The 25836-nt window shown below is 37.4% G+C and overlaps 1 protein-coding gene and 1 pseudogene across 2 annotated transcripts in view; one reads left to right on the top strand and one right to left on the bottom strand.

Annotated features, from left to right (window-relative positions):
- Positions 1-25836, bottom strand: part of ATRX (ATRX chromatin remodeler) — a 216863-nt gene that overhangs the window by 178742 nt on the left and 12285 nt on the right. The window lies entirely within an intron of this gene.
- Positions 7113-7491, top strand: LOC138378708 (fatty acid-binding protein 5 pseudogene; annotated as a pseudogene).

The following is a 25836-nucleotide window of genomic DNA, read 5'->3' as shown; positions in this document are numbered from 1 at the left end:
TGTCTACTTTTTGCCAATAACTCTTCTTTAGATAAGAGTCAGATGTACAAAAAATTTGTCGTCAGGTCACTCAGTGTCTTTAATCATGTTAAGCTGCAAAATGTAACCTGAGGAAATGATGCTACATGTCAACTCACAGCCTACAAAATTCCTCAGAATCAAAATTCAAAAACAAGAATGAATAGTGTCATATTATATCTTATTCCATCAATGGACCCACCAGAGAAAAGCTGTTCTCTAGAAATGAAAGGCGTACAGCAAACCTGCAGAATTACGACTGCCCCATTCATTCCCAGAAATCACAGCAATCCACCTATTGCAAGAATTTATGCTGTGGGTAACCAAAATTAAGAATATGGATAAACTAGTGCAGCCTATCAATAGTACCATCACACTCTAAAAATAAAACCAAGAGAATATGAGAATATGATCAGCACAACTTTTTATTTTGTGAAGGACAGCACTTGGAGGCATAAACATATTTCTGTTGTGTTAGGTTGGTGCAAAAGTAATTGCAGTTTTAGCATTGTTGAAATTTCCCAGTTGATACTGGAATACATTCTTAAATAAATGTGGTTATGTTATACATTGTTTTAATGCAAATTTCTTGCTTTATTTTTTTTTTTTTTGCTAATGACTTATTACTTGCTCTTTATTCTATATTTATTATAGACTATGGAAATGATGTTAGACAAAAAGCAAATCTGAGCGATTTTCTTTTTTCTTTGCAACAGAGTCTCACTCTGCTGCCCAGGCTAGAGTGCTGTGGCGTCAGCCTAGCTCACAGCAACCTCAAACTCCCGGGCTCAAGCAATCCTTCTGCCTCGGCCTCCTGAGTAGCTGGGACTACAGGCATGAGCCACCATGCCCGGCTAATTTTTTATGTACATATATATTTTTTAGTGTCCAGCTAACTTCTTTCTATTTTTTTTTTTTTTTTAGTAGAGACGGGGTCTTGCTCTTGCTTAGGCTAGTCTAGAACTCCTGAGCTCAAACGATCTGCCCGCTCGGCCTGCCAGAGAGCTAGGATTACAGGTGTCAGCCACCACACCCGGCCTGAGCAATTTTCTTATTCAAGTTCAAAATGGGTCAGAAAGCAGTGGAGACAACTCGCAACATCAGCAACGCATTTGGCCCAGGAACTGCTAATGAACCTACAGTGCAGTGGGGGTTCGAGAAGTTTTACAAAGGAGACGAGAGCCTTGAACATGAGGGGCGCAGTGGCCGGACATCAGAAGTTGACAACGACCAACTGAGAGCAATCATCAAAGCTGATCCTCTTACAACCACACAAAAAGTTGCCGAAGAACTCAACCTCGACCATTCTATGGTCATTTGGCATTTGAAACAAATTGGAAAGGTGAAAAAGCGCAGTAAGTGGGTGCCTCATGAGCGGACCAAAAATAAAAAAAACATCATTTTGAAGTGTTGTCTTCTCTTGTTGTATGCAACAACAATGAATCATTTCTCTTTCGGATTGTGATGTTCGATGAAAGTGGATTTTATACGACAACCAGCTCAGTGGTTGGACCAAGAAGAGACTCCAAAGCACTTCCTGGAGCCAAACTTGCACCAAAAAAGGTCATGGTTCCTCTTTGGTGGTCTGCTGCCAGTCTGATCCACTACGGCTTTCTGAATCCCAGCAAAACCATTACATCTGAGAAGTATGCTCAGCAAATTGATGAGATGCACCGAAAACTGCAATGCTCATAGCTGGCACTGGTCAACAGAAAGGGCCCAATTCTTCTCCACGACAATACCCAACCGCACATCGCCCAGCCAACACTTCTTTTTTTTTTTTTTTTGAGACAGAGTCTCACTCTGTTGCCCAGGCTAGAGTGAGTGCCGTGGCGTCAGCCTAGCTCACAGCAACCTCAAACTCCTGAGCTCAAGCGATCCTCCTGTCTCAGCCTCCCGAGTAGCTGGGACTACAGGCATGCGCCACCATGCCCGGCTAATTTTTTCTCTATATATTTTTAGCTGTCCATATAATTTCTTTCTATTTTTAGTAGAGGTGGGGTCTCGCTCTTGCTCAGGCTGGTCTCGAACTCCTGAGCTCAAACGATCCGCCCACCTCGGCCTCCCAGAGTGCTAGGATTACAGGCGTGAGCCACCGCGCCCGGCCTAAGCCAACACTTCTAAAGTTGAACAAATTGGGCTACGAAGTTTTGCCTCATCTACCATATTCACCTGACCTCTTGCCAAATGACAACCACTTCTTCAAGCATCTCGATGACTTTTTGCAGGGAAAACGCTTCCACAACCAGCAGGATGCAGCAAATGCTTTCCAAGAGTTCATCAAATCCCAAAGTACAGATTTTTACGCTATAGGAATAAACAAACTTATTTCTTGTTGGAAAAAATGTGTTGATTGTAATGGTTCCTATTTTGATTAATAAAGATGTGTTTGAGCCTAGTTATAATTATTTAAAATTCATGGTCCGAAACCACAATTACTTTTGCACCAACCTAATAAATTATGAGAACAGGTAGAAGTCCAATGGTAGAAAAAAAAATTGATACTTAATGCTGCCCATTCATTTGTAAAAGCTTCACTTTTTGAGGGTATGATTTTTTGGAAACAGCCAGATGTCACTTAGAGTCCAATACGGTGAATAATGCAAAATGATCAAGTTGGGTAAAACTAATTTTTTGCCAAAATGTGAAGTATTTCTGAAGATTTATTTTCTTGTATGACTTCTAAACTGGTTATCAAAGGAGAGTTCCCAAAATATCCTCAGGGACTAACATTAATGAAAACATCATTAATATCAATGTGGCCTCCCAGGGTGAATATTTAGAGAGGAACTATTCATTTGCATATATAAGTTCTGACACCGATTTTTAAATTTTGTCTCATTTATAAAGTCACACTTTAGAGATGGTCCTTGGAAATGGGTCCTATTTTTGGAAATGGTATTTAAAACACACCAAACCAACTGTATAACTCACTAATCCTTTTTGTAAACTGAAAAATCTTTTCTTAAGGCAAAAGAGCACACATTAAACTTAACAGTTTTATGGTTGTAAACTATTACAAGTTAAATTTTTCATTACAACCACAGGTAGTTGTCACTCTCTTCCTCCCTCTAGCAAAACTTGAAGCTGACTCATCTAGTACTATGCATTACTCTAGGCTAGGTGAAAGTCCTTAAATGTATCTTTTCAGAGTAGTTAAAAATCTCCCTTAGAGAAGAGTGGGTTCAGCCTTTGGGTTCACATTCCAACAATTACAACAGGAAGTTGATGCAGATAACAGCCCATGAGATCTTATCTGCCTATCTACAATTGAATCCAAAAATTAAATCTAAATTTCTAAAATGTAAACCAACCAAGTAACAAATGCTTGGATTTCAGACAAGTTTTAAGTTCAAATGTCACTTTTTAAACTATGGCCCATGTTCTTTCCCTTGAATATTTTACTGCTTTGTGGTTTTTTTCCCAGAAGGAATTATGGGATTCAAAAAATTATTAGTGTTTTTTTTACTCTTCGCACATATGTAGTCTATTATTTTTGGAGAAGTATATGTGCAGAGGAACTAGCCTTTTTTTAAATTAAACTTTTCATTTTGAGATAATTACAGATGTGCATGCAGTTATAAGAAATAATATAGACAGACCCTGTGTATAATTTACTCAGTTTCTCACAATGGTAACATCTTACAAAACTACCTTTTATTCTCACCCATTCATCTACCTGTTCCCATAGATGGGCTGCTGTCTTTAAGATATAGCAAGGGGCCGGGCGCGGTGGCTCACGCCTGTAATCCTAGCACTCTGGGAGGCCGAGGAGGGCGGATACTTTGAGCTCAGGAGTTCGAGACCAGCCTGAGCAAGAGCGAGACCCCATCTCTACTAAAAATAGAAAGAAATTATATGGACAGCTAAAAATATATATAAAAAATATTAGCCGGGCATGGTGGTGCATGCCTGTAGTCCCAGCTACTCGGGAGGCTGAGACAGGAGGATCGCTTGAGCTCAGGAGTTTGAGGTTGCTGTGAGCTAGGCTGATGCCACGGCACTCACTCTAGCCTGGGCAACAGAGTGAGACTCTGTCTCAACAACAACAAAAAAAAAAAGATATAGCAAGGGACCATACAGTCTCTGACATTTGGGTAAATGATCATGGGTATATTCACCAAAATGGTCTTATTATAAAAAAAATCAACAGTAATTAATTTAAAATTTTTGTTCTCATGATTGTTTAAAACAGAGTATTATAATCCAAATTAGAAAGGAAAATGTAAAATGATCTCTGTTCACTGATGACATGATCTTACATGTAGAATACCCCAAAGATTTCACAAAAAAATTAAGTTAATAAACAAATTCAGTGAAGTTGTAGGACACAAAATCATCACACAAAAATCAGTTGCACTGCTATACAATGAACAATCTGAAAAGAAAATTAAGAAAAGAATTCCATTTACAATAGCATCAAGAAAAATGAAAAACTTAGGACTAAATTTAAACTGAGGTTAGACTTGTACACTGAAAACGACAAAACATTGCTAAAAAATTAAAGATGACATCTCATGTTTATGGATTAGAAAACTTAATATTGTTAAAAATACAAGACAAAACAATCCACAGACTAAATGTAAACCATATCAAAATCCGAATGACATTTTTTGTAGAAATAGAAAAACTATCCTAAAATTCATAAGGAATCTCAAAGGATCCCAAACAGCCAAAACCAACTTGAAAAAGAACAAAATTGGAGGACTAACACTTCCTGATTTCAAAACTTACTACAAAGCTAAAGTAATCAAAACTGTGGTACTGGCAAAAGGACAAACATAGACCAATGAAATAGAATAGAGAACCCAGAAATAAACTCTCTGTAAGGTTTCTTTGAAGTATCCGGCGCCAGAGAAAGAAAGACGAGCAGAGTTGAAAGGGATAGGTAAAGAGGCTTTATTGGGGTGCTCCCGGGTGGGGGTAACGAGTCCCCCAGAGAGGGAACCGGGCGAGCCTCACGGGACCCATGGGACCCAGAGAAGCCGCCCTGCCCAGAAGTCTGAGTGGGTTTATATAGGTTCTTAGGGCTGGGGGATGGGAGCTTCTTCAGCCAGGAGATGTCGGTGCGAGGAGTGAGGAATTTCTTTGTTTCAGCTTTGGGGCGGGTATTGAGGGATAGGAGGGGCTTCTTTTTTCATTAGGGAAGGGAGGGGTACCTGCCACCAGCCTTACACTCTCATGTATGTGTCAATTGCTTTTTGACAAAAATGCCAAGACCATTCTACGAGGAAAAGATAGTCTTTTCAACAAATAGTGTTGGGAAAACTGGATACATGTATACAAAAGAATGAAGTTGAACCCTTACCTGATACCACATAAAAAAAATTAACTCAAAATGCATCAAAGCCATAAGAGCTGAAACTGTAAGACTCTTAGAAGAAAACAGAGGAAATTATGACATTGGCTTTCTTAGATATGACACCAAAAGCATAGGCAACAAAAGAAAAAATAACTTAGACTTCATCAAAATTAAAAAAATTTATGCCTCAAAGGATATTATAAAAAACATGAAAAGACAACCCACAGAATGGGAGAAAATATTTGCAAATCATATATGTGATAAGAGTTTAATATCCAGAACATATAAAGAACCCCTACAACAAAAACCCAAACAATCCAATTGAAAAATGTTCAAAGGACTTAAACAGATATTTCTCCGAAGATGACACAGAAATGGCCCAATAGGCATATGAAAAGATGGTCTACATCACTAGTCATTAGGGAAATGCAAATCAAAACCACAAAGAGGTATCACTTCACACCCATTAGGAAGCCATTATCCACAAAAAAAAAAGGAAAATAACAAGCATTGTTATTATAACATTGCACACCAATGTCCACTGCAGCATTATGCACAATAGCCAAAAAGTGGGAACCAAAATGTCCATCAACAATAGATGAATGGATAAATAAGATGTGGTATATACATACAATGGAATAAAAGGAATGAAATTCCCTATAAAGGAATGAAATTCTGATACACGTTACAACAGAGATGAACTTTGAAAACGTTATACTAAGTGAAATAAGCCAGACACGAGAAAAGGATCACTTTTGTCCACTTATATGAGATATTTAGAATAGGCAAATTTTGTAGAGTCAGAAAGTAAAATAGAGGTTATCAAGAGCTGGAGGGGAAAGAGGGGAATGGGGAGTTGTTTATGGGTTACGGAGTTTCTGTTTGGAGTGATGAAAAAGTTCTGGAAATAAAGAGGGGTGATGGCTGCACAAGACTGTCCGTGTACCTAACACCACTGAAATGTACACTTAAGAACAGTTAAAATGATAACGTTTTAAAAAGGCATTTGATATATCATGCAAATACTAATGAAAAGGCCGGGCGCGGTGGCTCACGCCTGTAATCCTAGCACTCTGGGAGGCCGAGGCGGGTGGATCGCTCAAGGTCAGGAGCTCGAGACCAGCATGAGCAAGAGCGAGACCTCGTCTCTACTAAAAATAGAAAGAAATTATCTGGCCAACTAAAAATATATATAGAAAAAATTAGCCGGGCATGGTGGCGCATGCCTGTAGTCCCAGCTACTCGGGAGGCTGAGGCAGTAGGATCGCTTGAGCCCAGGAGTTTGAGGTTGCTGTGAGCTAGGCTGACGCCACGGCACTCACTCTAGCCCGGGCAACAGAGTGAGACTCTGTCTCAAAAAAAAAAAAAACTAATGAAAAGAAAGGTGGTGGTGTTCATGGCCACTAAGATACAAGTGAAGTCATGTACAAACTGCAGCACTGTTAGTACTAGAGAAAATTTGGAAATAACCTAAATTTTTTCCATAAAAAATGAAATGGATAAATTCACATAGCTTTATCTCCAATATTTTAGCCTATTTTTTAAATCTGAAAAACATAATTTTTAAATAGCATATTATTTTTAAAATAAAGCAACTTGGCTAGCAGGATACGCCCAAGGAGCCCTTGCATCCACGGGCAGGTGGAGCTGATTTGTACCTCCTGCCCTAGGGGAAAGGGGAACAAGCAGGGGTTAAGCAAAGCATCCACCCTGCACCCTCCCACCCCGGCCATCTACATTACCCACTTCCCAACAAAACCCCACTCCCCACCCCTGCCTGTCCATGCCCACCATGGCTACTACTCAGCAGTTTGTAGAAAGATGGCATCTGGTACATAGTCAAGACTTTAATGAATATATGAAAGAAGTAGGAGTGGGAGTGGCACTGTGAAACATGGGTGCAGTGGCCAAGCCAGATTGTACCATCACTTCTGACAGCAAATCCTTCACCATAAGAATTGTGAGTACTTTAAAAACACAGTTTTCCTGTAAACCAGGAGAGAAGTTTGAAGAAACTACAGATGATGGCAGAAAAACTGTCTGCAAATTTACAAATGGTGCATTGGTTCAACACAAGGAATGGGATGGGAAGGAAAACACAATGAGAAAAGTGATAATGGTGGACTGTCTTAAACAATGTCACCTGTACTCAAATCTATGAAAAGGTATAATAAAATTTCCACTATCACTTTGCACAGGAATCAGCTGTAAAAATAAACAAGCTCAAGTTTGAGGAGCAAATTTCCATAATGCTTCTTTTTTTCATTGCTATGTTCAACTATCTGTATCACAAACATTTTACTTGCAATTGGCTTATTAGGATCATCCTTTTGGTTAGTAATTAAACATGTTTGTGCTAACAAAATAAATAAATAAAGCAACATAAAACTCATTACTTTGCTCTGATTCCCTTATAGAAACTTTTGGAAAAAAGTAAATAAAATGCATGAAGAAATGATTAAGAAACTATAACTTATTAAACTCTATAAAGTGTTAACTGTGATGCATGCCACTTTTTTAACCTATCAAATATTTAGGGGAAAAAATGACGACTCCTTGTGGGTCAAAGTGCCATGAAACACTCTCATGGATGGCCTGAGATGATACATGCTTCTAGAAAACAACCTGGCATTAAGCATCAAGAACCTTTGATCTAATAATTCTGCCTCTTTTTATCTATCCAAAGAAAATAATTCTAAATAACTACTCATAAAAGGTATCAATCTATGACATATTTACAATATCAAAAAAACCTGTAAACAATTATATGTACAATAATAGCTAGATATAAAAAGACAAATATATAAGGTGATGGATATCCTGAGTACAATGATTTGATCTTTACAAATTATATAAATGTATTAAATTATCACATGTACCACAAAACTGAGTACATCTATTATGTATTACTAAAAAATAATTTTTTAAATTTTAAAAATAATGGCTGGGTAAACAGGTATTCACACAAGTTATACAATATTATACCAGCCATTAAATCCAAAAAAGTTAAAATACAATATGGAAAATGGTTCATACTATAATACAATGCTAACAAAAACCAGGCAGTCTATAAATTGACTACAAAGTATGATTACAATTATGTTTAAAATTGCATAAAAGGCCTGGCATAGTGGCTCACGCTTGTAATCCTAGCACTCTGGGAGGCCGATGTGGGAGGATTATTTGAGGTCAGGAGTTCAAGATCAGCCTGAGCAAGAGTGAGACCCCATCTCTACTTAAAATAGAAAAATTAGCCAGGCATACCTGTATGCCTGTAGTCCAGCTACTGGGGAGGCTGAGGCAGAAGGATCGCTTGAGCCCAGAAGTTTGAGGTTGCTGTGAGGTAGGCTGAGGCCACCGCACTCTAGCCCAGGCAACAGCCCAGGCACTCTGTCTCAAAAAAAAAATGTATAAAAATATTGCTATAAAATATACCCCAAAATGTTTACAGTAAGTGTTATCTAGATAAGATTACAGGGAATATTTTTTTCTTCTACCTTTTTGTGATATAATAAAATCATTGCTTTCATGCTGGAAAAGTTTTCCTTTTTTAATTTGTGTAATTTTCTCCAAAATTTCATAAACAAAGACATTGTATGACCCAAACTAAGTTAAAAGTTGAAAACATCATTTTCCTAATGTTTTTTAAGATAATTCACTTCCAATTAAGAAATTCCTCATATGTGAATGTGTTTCTATTTTCAAAATTACATGTAATACATGATAAAATACACGGTTCATTTAATATCCATAACTTCACTTATACATTAAAAGTTAACAGTTTTTGACTTTTCACTAATCCAACTGATTCTTTCTACCCTCCTTTATTTTATTTATAAGTTTACTACTCATTGAAGTGTTGAAAATCTACCAATTTATGCCCTTATTCAAGTAGAATTATAAGAAATCCTTTCCAAAACTGTCAGGTATTAACTATATAAGTTTATAAAATAAAGTCTAAGTCAAATTGTCTTATAAAATTTTTATGCCTTAATTTTTTTTAAGAGACAGAGTCTCTCTCTGTCACCCAGGCTGGAGGACAGTGGCATGATCATGCCTCACTGTAACCTCCAACTCCCGGGCTCAAGCAATCCTCCAGCCTCAAGAAGCCAGATCATGCACCACTGTACCTGGTTAAATCTGTTTGTTTTTTGTAGAGATGGGGTCTTGCTATCTTGCCCAGGCTGGTCTCAAACTCCAAGTCTCAAGCCATCCTCCCACTTCAGCCTTTCACATGCTGGGATTACAGGCGAGAGTCTCATCCAGCCTATGCCTTAATTTTACTCTCAAATGTAATACAAGTCCATATAGGTTTCCTCCATGCCATCAAATATCAACCACTGAAAGAACAGCTGTAAGGGTAAATGTTGGAATTTTTCTCAGTGGGTCCATATTTCTCCGGTTTCTTTATATAACCTTACCAAATACCAAATTTTAACATGTACATTTTACACACACTAACCTGATTTAAACCTCATGAGAACCTTATTATAGGAAACTAAGACTCAGAAAGACATTTATTTGCTGAATACAATAAGGGAGTTAAATAATTTCCACTTACAACTATTAAGTGAAAATCAGAAAGTCTATCTCCAATCAAAGCCACCTCTGTACTGCATCCCTTAGGGGAACTAAAGGCACAATGACTGATAGAATTTAATGAGTAGAAAAGTACTTACCCTAATAGATAATCCTCGAAACTAAGAATGCTTAAAAGGACTAAGGATAAGCTACGATGTCCATAAAAGTACTTTCAGTTAATACAACATAATGTTTCTGAAATTTTTAATCTCTTTATTGTCTTGTTTACATTCTCACTAATTTCTTAATTTATTAATAAAACATTTTATGGACATTAAATTACCTGAGGTCTCTAGTTTTACTTCTCATATCTAAGCCACTGAGCTTACCACACTATCCAAATAAGCACAGCAGTAACTAAAGATAAGGTGCTAACAATAAGAAAAACAAATCATGTTAAAACCAATTACTAAAATGTCCAACTAAAATTAGAACCTGATCCTCACAAAGACTAAGACTTGAGAATTGTTTCACAAGCATTTCAAACAAAGGAGAACCCCAAAACTACAGCTATAGACAGCTATGGCATTTCACATAGCACTATTTATTAAAAATAATTTAAAAAACAAACAAAACAAAACTAACCAGTTAGCTATGACATGTAAGGAGCTTGGAAGTCCTCATTCCCATCCTTATGACAAGAAAATATACTGAACAAACTGAAAATCAGTAAATTTATCTTTTTCCCTCCAAGAACTGAGGTCACAGGGCAAACCTCCACCAAAAAAAAAAGAGCCAGAGAGACAGGCAGATACAGAGAAGCACAGCTTACCTGGAACAGGAATGCTTAAACAGCAATTGATGAACTGCTGGAAAACAAGCATGAATTAGCTTGAGTTAAAAAAAAAAAATCTTGAGGTCCCAGTCTTAGAGGGGTCTCCACACTTTCCTGGGTTTTACCTCCAGGAGCCCTATAAGGTTTTTAGGAGGTTTTCACCATAAAAGTTTGAGGAAAATTTCCTTGTGCCTTTAGCAGGAGGAAGGGAAAGTAATCATATTGAAATATGCCCAGAGCATTATCTACGTGGAAAAAGAACAATTAGAGAACTGTAGACCCTTCTAGCTTTCCTGTCTCATCTAAGGGGAGAGGAGGACAGGGGAAGGTAAGAAACACTTCCTAAGGTCACAACTCAGGGACTCAGGACCACAAAAAAAAAAAAAAAAACAAACCTGAGGTTTCATCCTAAGATTACAGAACACTTCCCTTCCCCAATTCCTTATCACTATAGCAACAGGGTTTCAACATAGTAACAATGAATTGCAAATGAGAAAGCTGTAAGACACAAACACTGTTTAAGAAAGAATTATTAGGGAAACTCAAAGACAACAGGGGAGGAAAAAAAAAAACTAAAAGAAAACTGATGTTTCTGGAACCTACATCTACAGTAGACATTAAACACAGCCCAGCTCCTAGCCAGATTAACCTAAAACTTCACACTAGAAGTCTGATTATCTCAGTTTCTATTGGCAGATATATCATGTCCAGCTTTCAACAAGAACTTACGTGGCATGCTAAAATTCAAGAAAAAAACTGGCCAAAGAGACAAAGCAAGCACCAGAACCAGACTCAGATATGATACAGAATTTGGAATTATCAGATAATTTATTTATGTATGACTACTACAATAAGGATTCTAATGGAAAAATTAGACAACATACAACAACAGATGGGTAATATAAGCGGAGAGATGGAAACTCAAATAATCAAAAGGAAATGCTACACATCAAAAACACTATAAAAGAATTAAAGAATGCCTTTGATGAGCTCATTGGTAGACTGGACATAGGCAAGGAAAGAATCAGTGAGCTTGATGACATGGCAATAAAAACATCCCGGCTGAGCGCAGTGGCTCATGCCTATAATCCCAGCACTTTGGAAGGCTGAGGCAGAAGGAATGCTTGAACCCAGGAGTTCGAGGCTGCAGTGAGCTATGATGGTTCCACTGTATTCCAGCCTGGGTGACAGAGAAACACTCTGTGTCTCTTTAAAATAAATATTTTTTTTTCATAGTATATCTTTGAAAATCCATGTGCAAATATATTTCCAGCACATCATATAATTATTGTCTATTATATAATATTATACAGTGCAAATCTAGAGCTACATCAAAATCCCAAAAATAACATTGAACAAAAAAAGCAAGTTGCAAACTAATATGTACTGTATGGTGCCACTTACATAAACTTATAAAACTGAAAGAAGTCTAAATAATGTTTATGAATACATATTTATGTAGAAAACATTAAAATAATCCATGAGGCCTCAACTCTATCTGTAATATTTTATTTCTTTAAAAGAAATCTAAAGCAAATATGACATAAGATTTCTTAAAGCTAAGCAGTCAGTGCAGAGGTATTTATATTATATTCTTTGTTTAAAATATTTCCCAATTAAATAAACTTAGAATATGCATGCTCTAAAACTCCCTTTATTTCTGTTTATATCCAATAACTTAAATCTGAAAATATGCTACAGAAAAATTTAGAGTATAAATTTCATACTTCACCTTGTACTACATAAACCCAGGGTTATCCTTCTATCTTTCAGGTAATAAGTTTGAATTAAAGATAAAAACTGATGAATTTGTCTTGTTTATTCAACAAGCATTTACTATATGACTACTGTGAGCATTCCAGAAGCTCATGATGTAGTTAAACAGCTTTTTGCCACAAGTGATACAGTCATGTAGAGATCAAAGTATACTTTGGCACTGTATAGAACACCAAGATCAAACAAAGAAAATGAGCTAAACACTAAAAACAGTGACTTTGGGTCCTCAAAGTAATTGTTTAATGGAAAATGTTAAAAGGGATTCTTCTTTTTTTGCATTATATTTAAGTTGTACAATATGTTTTCTTGGAGACAGAGTCTCTCACTCCATTGTCCTGGGTAGAGTGCAGCGGCATCATCGTAACTCACTACAACTTCAAACTCCTGGCCTCAAGTGATCCTCCTGCCTCTGCCTCCCCAGTAGCTGGGACTACAGGTGTGCACCACCATGCCTGGCTAATTTTTCTATTTTTAGTAGAGACTGGGTCTTGCTCTTACTCAGGCTGTTCTCAAACTCCTGAGCTCAAGCAATACTCCCATCTCGGTCTCCCAGAGTGCTAGGATTACAGGCGTGAGCCACAGCACCCAGGCTGTACAACATGTTTTGATACACATACACATAGTGAAATGATTACTACAGCCAAGCAAATTAATATATCCATCTCCACACCTAGTTACCTTTTTGTGTGTATGCGTGTTGAGAGCACCTGAAATCTCTTGGCAAATTTCCAGTATATGATACAATATTATTAACTATAGTCATCATACTATATGCTTTTTCATCCTATATAACTGCAACTTTGTACCCCTTGACCAACATCTCCCCATTTCCCCCATCTTCCCACCCCTGGTAACCACCTTGCTACTCTCTGCTTTCTTGAATTTGACTTTTTAGCTTCCACATGTAAGTTAAGATCATGCAGTATTCTTTCTGTGTCTGGCTAATTTCATTTAGCATAAATGTCCTCCAGGTTCATCCATATCGTCACAAATGGCAAGCATGTTAGTTTAGTGTACCACCCTGAGACACAATTACACCCTAGCTTTTTCTTTAAAGACTGGAAAAAATACACATGCAAAGCCCTTGCTATTCATTTTACTTAGTCTTGGCTAAATACTTTATATATCACTTGTATATAACTAAATTCTAATAAAGGTTCACAGTATATGAAAGAAAAGTTCAAAATGGGAATCACTGGAACCACAGAGATTATGTGTTGTCACAATGTATAACCAGATATAAAGTCTTTCATAACAATAAAGTTTACACAAGAAAATAAAAACTAGTTGAAAATACGACTTAGTGCCTATAGTTACAGCTACTCCAGAGGCTGAGGCAGGAGGATTGCTTGAGCCCAGGATTTCAAGTTCAGACTGGGCAACATGGTGAGACCCTGTCTCTTAAAAAAAAAATAAAAAATAAAACAAAGAAAGAAAAGAAAATGTGACTTTAAAAACTGAAATTCAATTATACTTATATCTGTAATTTACTTTGAAATGAATAAGAAAATAAAATGGACTATTACATCAGTAGGGAGTTGGATAGATGGAAAAATATGTGATAAAACAAGAACAGCAAAATGTCAAAAGTAGAATCTAGGTGCTAAGTATATGGGTGTTCACTGTAAAATTCTTTCAGCTTTTCTGTTTAAGTTTGAAATATTTCATAATAAAATGTTAAAAATTAAACTTAAATAATGTGAGTATAATAGCTTCTAAACTACAATTATGATGACACCAAATTTTAAAAAATCACTTAAAAGAAATCAACAGGGCAATCGTTATTTGCATTGGCACCAGAAGAAAAAAAATAAACTTGTCTTTTTGCAAACAGTTCATTTTAGGAAAACATCCCATAGTATAGTTTTTTAAAAAAAAATTTCAATACAATAATATGATGTCTGGAATTTGTTTCAAAATAATCCACTGAGCAGAGTATTAAACAAATTGAACTGGTCACAAGATGATAATTGTTGAAGCTAGGTGAAAGGTACTGTGAGGATTCATTATACTATTTTCTTACTTTTGAATATGTTTGCAATTTTCCAGATTAAAAAAATTTAAATAGAGAATTTTTAATACCTACTTCAGTGTCTTATTTCCTAGAACAAATAAAATAAGCTGTTTCAATTTTTTATATTAAAGGTATAACTAATCCTAGCTCAACCTTAAACCATAATCTTGTACAAAGGTACTGATCCTTGTTTTTATGGACAGCTAGTTCTAAATCTGCTGGATACTTCCATATCTCCAGATTCCTTGATCTAATATTATAGTCCACACTTAGAAAGGTATTAAGACAATTGATATGCGTTCCATTAAGTCTGACTCAAGCTTCTGGACTTTGCCCATTCTGATCAAAGATGTTAACCTTTCTATGGCCAACTTCTAACTTATTCCATATTTTTCACAACAAAAACACACAAGTAATAAATGGAGATACAAGTTCCAACACACAGAAGACGCATAATGCAAAAGTCAAATAAGGAATATTTTCCCCATAAAAAGACTGGTAGAAATCACTTAAATTTGATAGAATACTGGTTATCCTTCTTACTTTTTTCTCCCACTACAGACTTCTTCCTAGCATAGTAAGCATAAGCACTATTGTTTCTAGTAAACTGAAGCTGGTCTCTAATGAGTACACTGTTAATCTAGTTATACTGCTTAAAACAAGGTCAAAACTATGCAAATCCAAAGTAAAAACCACATATCACAACAACAAAAATATATATAAGGTACTTTGAGATTAGAAAAAGAAACTTTTCTGATGAAAAACAATTATGTCAGCCAGATGCAGTGGCTCGCGCCGGTAATCCTAATACTTTGTAAGGTCGAGGTAAGAGTTCAAGGCCAGGAGTTCAAGACCAGCCTGAGCAAGAGCGAGGCCTCACCTCTACAAAAAAATAGAAAAAAATTAGCTGGGTGTTGGTGGTGCAAGCCTGTAGTCCGAGCTACTCCAGAGGCTGAGGCAGGAGGATTACTTGAGCCCAGGAGTTTGAGGTTTCAGTGATCCATGATGATGCCACTATACTCTAGCCTAAGCAACAGAGCCAGACTCTGTCTCAAAAAACAAAAATAAACAAAAAAAACTATGTCACTGACTAATTCCATACTCTTAGAAAACCCTTTGCCTCTCTGAACTATACTGTAGTGATTTTAGTAAATAATTATACCTCATCTTAATTTAAATAGCAAAGAAATAGCTCTGAAGCATGTGAACAATAATACAAGTAATCAAGAAGATCCTAAATAATTCAGTGTCACAATATAACTGTAGCTAATCAACTTCCTTGAGCATGTGGCAGTGATAGAAAATTGTAAAAATTGCTTTATAAAAAATCACATAACAGGTGTCCTTTATTTTCTTGAACAGGAGTTCTGACACACCTTATAGAAAAATATTCTACTTTTTACTGAATTCCTATAAAATACATAGAAAACAATTTAATGATATGATTAAAAACATAGTACTGCACCAAGAAGCTTGAATTGGGAGTCAGATAACCTTGGTTCCAGTCTTTACTAATTAGATCTATGACATTAAGCAAATTGCAACCTCAGTACAGCTCAATTTTCTGACTTATAAAATGAGAGAAACTTACTAGATGACTATTAAAATATCTGCATCTATAAAATGTGCTTCTGAAAGAGACCATCAATCCAACATAATAGATTTAAGAGTAAACCAGCTGCATGTCCACTCCTGGAAATAATAACCAATTAGCAACTTCCTTTTCCTCTGCAATGTATTGATCCCAATATCCCTCTGTGTTAACCCACACTATCCTCTGACCAAAGGAGAAGTCTATCTCACTTAAGGATTCCCAACCCCAAACCGTATTTCTGAAATGCTATTGCCTTCCTCTTTTTATCTAGATTATCTCATAGGATTGTTACATAACCCAACAGATCATTGGGATAGAATTAAAGAGCTAAAAGCACTTTTAATTGAGGGACTGAACTAGAAAGTATTACCACAGATAAAAAGGAAAAAATGGGGGCTCAGGGTCACAGTTAACAGAAGACCTAGAACTAAAAGTTATAGAAGGCATGGTCCAATGCTTTTTCAATAATCCATTTTAGGCCGGGCACGGTGGCTCACGCCTGTAATCCTAGCACTCTGGGAGGCCAAGGTAGGTGGATCGCTCAAGGTCAGGAGTTCAAGACCAGCCTGAGCAAGAGTGAGACCCCGTCTCTACTAAAAATAGAAAGAAATGATCTGACCACCTAAAAATATATATAGAAAAAATTAGCTGGGCATGGTGGCACATGCCTGTAGTCCCAGCTACTGAAGAGGCTGAGGCAGGAGGATTGCTTAAGCCCAGGAGTTTGAGGTTGCTGTGAGCTAGGCTGACGCCACGGCACTCACTCTAGAATGGACAACAAAGCAAGACTCTGTCTCAAAAAAAATAATAATAATCCATTCTATTAATAACACTATGTCCCATTACCTGAAAATACCTTGACTTACTTTATATTACCCAAAGTTTCAAAGTTATTCTATTACTTACCAACTACTTAAATGTAAGTAAAAATAAAGCTATTATCGCTTAATGGGAGATAGGTCATAATAAATCTACTTTACCGATCACTGTTAATTTTTATTAATTTATCATTCTTTATAAAGCATTCTTTATAAAGCAACAATAACAAGGATTTATCTATCATTACACAAATAAATGCTGCTTGTAACAGTAACTTTACTAAAACAAACTTATGAATAAATGGAAATGTTTGAACTGCCTAGCTGGTTTTTTGGTACAGGAATTGTCCTTTTATTTTATTTTTTATTTAATCAACTGACTTTTTAAAATTGGATCACAAGCTCAAAACTAAGGAAATGTGAACCATACCCATTTCCTTAGAAGAATATCATTAAATCCACATTCAGGAAAAATTCTATTCTTGGGCAATTTTCTTACAAAACAGAGATATAGTAAATAAGTGATATGAACAAAACTAAGCACAGCTATGGACATACTTCTAGCCACTTCTTAGAAGGCAAAATACTACCCATACCATTATCATTATAACACTTAAAACCATGAAAATCTCATTTCTGAAAGCAATGTTATGGGCTCCCCTTTGAGAAATCATGCTTTAAAGTAACAAGACTTGGAGATTTCTTTCTTGTTTAATGTATCTATGTTGTTTTCAATATTTGCATGGTAAATAAAAACACTTTAAAGGATCAGAGTTGGGGGCCTATCAACTTTTTCTTCCCCCTACAAACCTCCCTCACAATCTACAATTTTTATCCCAAAGGAAAAGAGTTGGGGATCAAAGGACAAAAGTGAGCAAAGCAAGCCAGACACAATGGCAAGTGCCTATATTCCCAGCTACTCTGGAGGCTGAGGCAGGAGGATCAATTGAGGCCAGTAGTTCCAGGCTACAATGCACTATGGTGCAAACTGTGAATAGCCACTGCACTCCAGCCTGGGCAACATGGTGAGACTCTGCCTCAATGAATCAATCAATAAAAAATAAAAATTTTAGTGTTCCTGTCTCTCCACATCCACGCCAACATGTGTTGTTTTGGGACTTTTTGATAAAGGCCATTCTCACTGGAGTTAAGTGATATCTCATTGTGGTTTTGATTTGCATTTCCCTGATGATTAGGGATGTTAAGCACTAGTGCAACCCCTGAGGAAAGCATTATGGAGATACCTTAAACAGATTCAAGTAGACCTACCATTCGATCCAGCAATCCCATTACTGGGCATCTACCCAAAGGAACAAAAGTCATTCTATGACAAAGACACCTGTACCCGAATGTTTATAGCAGCACAATTCACAATTGCAAAGATGTGGAAACAACCCAAATGCCCATCAATTCATGAATGGATTAGTAAATTGTGGTATATGTATACCACAGAGTATTACTCAGCTATAAGAAATAACGGTGATACGACATCTCTTTGGTTCTCCTGGAGAGAGTTGGAACCCATTATGTTAAGTGAAGTATCCCAAGAATGGAAAAACAAGCATCACATGTACTCACCAGAAAATTGGTTTCCTTGATCATCACCTAAACGCACATTTGGGAATGATACCAATTGGATATCAAACTGAGGTGGGGGGTGGGGGGAGGGGATGGGGGTATGCCTACATGATGAGTGTGTTGCACACCGTCTGGGGAATGGTCACGCTTGAAGGTGCTGACTTGGGGAGGTGGGGCGTGGGGGGAGGGGATGGGGGTATAACTACGTGATGAGTGCGATGCGCACTGTCTGGGGAATGGGCACGCTTGGAGCTCTGACTCGGGGGGATGGGCGGTACATGGGCAACATATGTAACCTGAACTTGTGTACCCCCATAATAAGCTGAAATTAAAAAAAGAGACACACACAAAAAAATAAATAAATAAATAAAATTTTTAGAAATGGGAAAAGCAGCAAATTGTCACACAAGGATTGGTTTTCTGCAAACTGTTCTTCTTCTTTTTTTTTTGAGACAGAGTCTCACTCTGTTGCCCAGGCTAGAGTGAATGCCGTGGCGTCAGCCTTAGCTCACAGCAACCTCAAACTCATGGGCTCAAGCGATCCTCCTGTCTCAGCCTCCCGAGTACCTGGGACTACAGGCATGCACCACCATGCCCGGCTAATTTTTTCTATATATATATATTTTAGCTGTCCATATAATTTCTTTCTATTTTTAGTAGAGATGGGGTCTCGCTCTTGCTCAGGCTGGTCTCGAACTCCTGAGCTCAAACGATCGGCCCACCTCGGCCTCCCAGAGTGCTAGGATTACAGGCGTGAGCCACCTCGCCCGGCCTGCAAACTGTTCTTAAATAGATTACTAAAACAATCTTTTTTTTTTTTTTTTTTTTTTTTTTGAGACAGAGTCTCACTCTGTTGCCCGGGCTAGAGTGAGTGCCGTGGCGTCAGTCTAGCTCACAGCAACCTCAAACTCCTGGGCTTAAGTGATCCTACAGCCTCAGCCTCCCGAGTAGCTAGGACTACAGGCATGTGCCACCATGCCCGGCTAATTTTTTGTATATATATTTTAGTTGTCCATATAATTTCTTTCTATTTTTAGTAGAGACGGGGTCTCACTCTTGTTCAGGCTGGTCTTGAACTCCTGACCTCGAGCGATCCACCCGCCTCGGCCTCCCAGAGTGCTAGGATTACAGGCGTGAGCCACCGCGCCCGGCCAGATTACTAAAACAATCTTGGCATGGCAGGCTTTAATACAATTTCCACACACCTGGCATTATGTTGATTTTGTATTATTTTCTACTATATCTTATTATCTTTCACTCTCATTTGTTTCATTATGTCAGTTTGCTTTCTCCACGATAATGTAACTTTCAAAATACTTTTCATCAAATACATGTTTGTAAATGTCAATAATATGTGCTGAAGAAGTGAAGTTAAACAATCACTATTTTTTTAAAAATCATACTAATAGGCCGGGCGCGGTGGCTCACGCCTGTAATCCTAGCTCTCTGGGAGGCCGAGGCGGGTGGATCGCTTGAGGTCAGGAGTTCGAGACCAGCCTGAGCAAGAGCGAGACCCCGTCTCTACTAAAAATAGAAAGAAATTATATGGACAACTAAAAATCTATATAGAAAAAATTAGCCGGGCATAGTGGCGCATGCCTGTAGTCCCAGCTACTCGGGAGGCTGAGGCAGTAGGATCGCTTAAGCCGAGGAGTCTGAGGTTGCTGTGAGCTAAGCTGACGCCACGGCACTCACTCTAGCCTGGGCAACAAAGTGAGACTCTGTCTCAACAAAAAAAAAAAAAAAAAAAAAAAAATCATACTAATAATTGAATGCTAAAACCAGTGAGTTTATTGAGGAACAGGATATTTACAGTCTCAAAATATCACCCCACAAATTATTTACTGGTTAAAAATTGAGAAAAGATTAATTTTATATAGAAAAATCTAATGGAAATCACCCAATTGATTAAAATTATTCTCACCAGTAATGGGACCAACTGACATCATGTATCTTCTGCTAAAGAGACATGAAAGGACATGCCATCACTTCTGTGGTACTTCTGCCAAAAATGCATAACTTTCATCTAATCATAAGGAAGTATCATACCAACACAAACTTAGAACATTCTAAAAAATAATTGGCCTATACTCTTGAAAAAAAGCCAAGATCAGGAAAGACAATGAGAGGCAAAGGAACTACTACAGATAAAGGACATTATTAGAGCAACTGGGAAACCTGAATATAGATCTTAGATTAGAAAAGCATATTGTATATATTTAAAATTTCTTGGTTTGATAATTACCTTGTAATTATGCAAGGTAATGCCCTTGTCCTTAGAAAATACTAAAGTATTTAGGGAAGAAGAGGCATGATGTCTGTAACTTATGCTCAAATGGATGTGGAAAAAAACTAATATAACTAAAGTATGCAAATGATACAGTAGTTGGGACAAAATGTGACTCTAGATAAAGGGTATATAGGAGTTCTTTGTACTAGTCTTACAAATTTTCTGTAAATATGAAATTATATCAAAATAGAAGTAATAGGCCGGGCGCGGTGGCTCACGCCTGTAATCCTAGCACTCTGGGAGGCCGAGGCGGGTGGATTGCTCAAGGTCAGGAGTTCGAGACCAGCCTGAGCGAGACCCCGTCTCTACTAAAAATAGAAAGACATTATATGGACACCTAAAAATCTATATAGAAAAAATTAGCCGGGCATAGTGGCGCATGCCTGTAGTCCCAGCTACTCGGGAGGCTGAGGCAGTAGGATCGCTTGAGCCCAGGAGTTTGAGGTTGCTGTGAGCTAAGCTGACGCCACGGCACTCACTCTAGCCTGGGCAACAAAGTGAGACTCTGTCTCAACAAAAAAAAAAAAAATAGAAGTAATAAAAAAATTTTGTAGCATTTTAACTTTTTTTCAAGTATCTTCCTTCTCTCAGAACACAGAACTATTTTAGGAGTGCAGTTTCAGTTAACCTGATTTCATGTCCAATCCAAGAAAGCTGACAACAATTTAAAATATATAATTCTGATAACCTGCTTGAAAAAAGATACAACTTTGTATATTGGCCCACTTCCCCCTCGCTTTAAATACCAAGAATCTTCATCAATATTGACACTGTGTAAGAACTTTGACAAATGTATGATGAAAAATGCCTACATACAGGGTGATATGATTTAAGGGCAACATATGACATCTAGTTTTAGGGTTTTTTTTTTTCTTTTTTCAGCATCAGCAGTACCACACTAGACAGCTTTAGTTTTATATAAATTTCTACCCTTCCTATTAAATATTTTCCTGCTTTATAGGCTAGAGTTGAGTTTTATATTTACCATTTGCTTTTTATAATTACATTATATCATTGTTCTTTTAAAAAGATCATATTACTCTAGACTTTTAAAGTATTTGTTGGTTTTCTATAATGAAAAGGGAAAAATTGAAACATTTTAGCATTATGTAAAAAGCCTTTCTCAAACCTGACCCTGAGGTCGGGCATGGTAGCTCACGCCTATAATCCTAACACTCTGGGAGGTCGAGGTAGGAGGATCAATTGAGCTCAGGAGTTCGAGACCGGTCTGAGCAAGAGCAAGATCCCATATCTACTAAAAAACAGAAAAAAATTAGCCAGGCAACTAAAAATGAAACAAAAAAATTAGCCGGGTGTGGTGGTGAGCGCCTGTAGTCCCAGCTACTTGGGAGGCTGAGGCAGGAGGATTCCTTCAGCCTGAGAGTTTTAGGTTGCCGTGAGCTAGGCTGACGCCATGGCACTCTAGCCCGGGCAACAGAGCGAGACTTTGTCTCAAAAAAAGAAAAAAAACAACAAAACCAAACCTGACCCTAACTACCTTCATTGTTTTTCAGTGGTGCCTGCCATATTCTCTTCGATCAATTTAATGTCTCATTTTTCTCAAGGCACTCAAAGGCTCTTCTACCATGTCTCTAGACATGACCTTTCTATCACCTAGAACATCTCCCCCTCCTAATTCCCCTCACCACCATGCTACAAGACCCAATTCAAAACTGCCATCTGTCTTGGGAAAATACTTGCCATCAACTCTCCAAGGCAATTTTTTGCTATTCTTCCCCATCTCTTGGTGCATATCTCTGAAACTGTATTTAAACATATGGTGAATTTCAATCATTTACTCCTCCATTTCGCTCAGTATTCATTATCTATGAATCCCTATCATCCAGAATAGTGGTTCTCAAATCCACAGTGCCCACAGGGATCATCTAGTAATGTCTAAAAACATTTTGGTTGTCACAACTCTGAGGAGATGTACTACTGGTATCTAATGGGTAGAGGCCAAGGGTACACAGGGCAATCTCCTATAACAAATAATTTTCTGGATCAAAATGTCTACAGTGCCAAGGTTGAGAAAATATGATCTAAAATAATACCTGGCTCACATTAGGCCTTAAAAGTGCTTATCAAAATAGAAGGACACGTTTATCAAAGAATTTAGAAACATAAAAATTGATATATAATATTAAACAGTACAACGTTAAGTAAATAGCCAAGATAGTACAAAAAAGAACAATGTGAGCATTCATACCCTATCAAATATCAAGATTTTTTTAAAAGCTATGGTTATTAAGAAAATGTGGCACTGGCATAGGGATTAAAAGCAAGCACACTAAGAATGAAGTCACACAAAATGGTGGAGCAGGTAACTCCAAAACTCCTTCCCTCCACTAAGGCAACAATTATGCTAGTAAAAACTGTAAGAATCATTTTTTAAGAACTCTATGGCCAACTAAAATATATATAGAAAAAAAATTAGCCGGGCATGGTGGTGCATGCCTGTAGTCCCAGCTACTCGGGAGGCTGAGGCAGTAGGATTGCTTAAACCCAGGCGTTTGAAGTTGCTGTGAGCTAGGCTGACGCCACGGCACTCACTCTAGCCTGGGCAACAAAGTGACACTCTGTCTCAAAAAAAAAAAAAAAGAAAAAGAACTCTAGAATCTAATTAAAAAACTTACAATAACCAAGGGAACATGCGATGAAAAAAAGCGAAATTTCAATACGAAAGCATTGTGGTGTTTTCATTTACACACCTACCATGCCCTAGTCCCTGGCTCAGTGGTGGCTAGAAAGGCAGTGGTCCACATTTTCTAGTGCAACTTGTAGATGCCAAAGGGTGTAACACAGACCCTATTCTCAAAGAATTGTGACTGTGTATTTCAACCAGTCTGGTTGTTATTTGAGGGACTGAGTCAGGGGCTTGCCATTTTTTCATCCATTTCAGAACTTTCTCAGGGGAAGCAGGTCCCTAGAATAGGTAGGGTTTGTCAAAAGCATTTAAAGGCAAATATACCAGCCACAGCCAGTCGGGGCAAGGGATAACAGGTGGAACAGACAATAGAGAAGCCAAAAAGGTAGGGAAAGAAGAGGCTGAGGAAAAAGTTACATGGGGGAATAAGAGCTCTGAAAAGCTTCAGCATATAACAGGGAATTTGGAAGGCTACACATATGCCCAAGGCTAAATCCATGCTCAGAAAAAAAACATGACAAGGCCATAGCCTTTGACCTCTAGCTGATCTTTAGCTTCTGTGCAATCAGGAAATGAAGGCTAAAGAAGAGTAATAAAAGGACTGACTAAGCACAGAGAAGCGTGCCAACACTGAACCAATCTGCAAAACTCTAGGCATTAAGGAAATCTCTGTCAAATCACTAACTGACAAATAAGCTACCAGAACAAACACTTCAGAGTCCACACACAACAAAGAATATAGTCTTTACAAAAACAGTTTAGAAAGTTCACTAAGCAAAAACTATAACTCACAACAAGCAGCAAGAAACAACCAACCATGGGGAGGGAGAAAATTGATTTCCAGAGCTACCACACATTACAATATACAAAATGTCCACTTTTCAACAAAAATTATGAGCTTCCAAAGAAACAAGAAAGTATGGCCCATTCAGGGAAAAATAAGAAATTCACAGAAACTGTCCCTGAGAAAGCCAAAACATTGGAATTAGTAAGCCAGAACTTTGAATAAACTGTCTTAAATGTGCTCAAAGAGCTAAAGGAAATCATGGACAAAGAACTAAAGCAAACTAGGATGTCTCACCAAGGTAATAAGATCAAGAAAAAGACAGAAATTATAAAAAGAAACCAAATAAAATTTGAGCCCAAAAGTACAATCATAGAAATGAAAAATTCACTATAAAGGGGTTCAACAGAAGATTTGACCAGAGTCAAGAAAGAATCAGTGCATTTTAAGATAGCTCCATTGAAATTACCCAGTATAAGGGCCAGGCATGGTGGCTCACACCTGTAATCCTAGCACTCTGGGAGGCCAAGGCGGGAGGATCCCTTGAGGTCAGGAGTTTGAGACCAGCCTGAGCAAGAGTAAGACCCTGTCTCTACTAAAAAATGGGGGGGGAAAAAAGAAAGAAAAAAAAGAAACTGCCCAGTATAAGGAGCAGAAAGACAAAAGAATGAAGAAAAATTAACAGAGCTTTGGAGACCTATGAGACACCATCAAGCATACCAACACATGCATAATGAGCCACAGAATGAGAGAAAAGAGAGAAAGGAGCAGAAAGAATAACTGAAGAAATAATGGCCAAAATTTCCCAAATTTCATGAAATACATGAATCTACACATCCAAGATGCTCAACAAACTCCAAGTAGTATAAACATGAAGAGATCCATACTGAGACAAAATATAATCAAATTGACAAAAAGCCAAAGAGAATCTCAAAATAAGCAATAGAAGTGAAAGACAGTAGACTGGATCCTCATTAACAGTCAATCTTCATTACAGTTGAACACCATAGAAAACAATGGGATGACATTTAAAGTGCTGAAAGGAAAAAAAGAAAACTGTCAACCAAGAATTATATAGCCAGAACAGGTATGCTCGAAAAATAAAGGAATAATTCCCAGAAAAATTAAAAGCTGAGGGAAGTCATTGTTAGTAGACCTGCCCTACAAGAAATGCTAAAGTAAGTCTTTCAGGCTGAAATGAAAGGACACTAGACAGCAACCTGAAGCTATATATAAAAAAATAAAGAATGGTAAAAGTAACTACATGGGTAAATATCAAAGCTGTATTTTTGGTTTGTAACTACTTCATCTCATTACTTGAATCCACAATCAAAAATATCCCAGAAAAGAAAAACCAAGGACCAGAATGGCTTCACTGGTGAATTCTACCGAACATTCAATGAAGAATTATTATATCCACCTTTTTCAAATTCTTCCAAAAAAAAAAAAGTGGGAACACTTCCTAACTCATTCTACAAAGTTGCCATTACTCTAATACCACACAGACGTCACAAGAAAACTACACATCAATATCCCCAATGAATACTGATGCCAAAATGCTAAACAAAATACTAGCAAACAAAATTCAATGGCACGTTACAAGGATTATGCGACATGACCAAGTGGGATTTATCCCAGGAATGCAAGAACCACATGAAA

Source organism: Eulemur rufifrons, chromosome 30, assembly GCF_041146395.1.
Source record: "Eulemur rufifrons isolate Redbay chromosome 30, OSU_ERuf_1, whole genome shotgun sequence".
In the NCBI taxonomy this organism is placed as follows: Eukaryota; Metazoa; Chordata; class Mammalia; order Primates; family Lemuridae; genus Eulemur; species Eulemur rufifrons.
The sequence above is the reverse complement of the archived record's forward strand: the minus strand, read 5'-3'. Positions and strand labels throughout refer to the sequence as shown.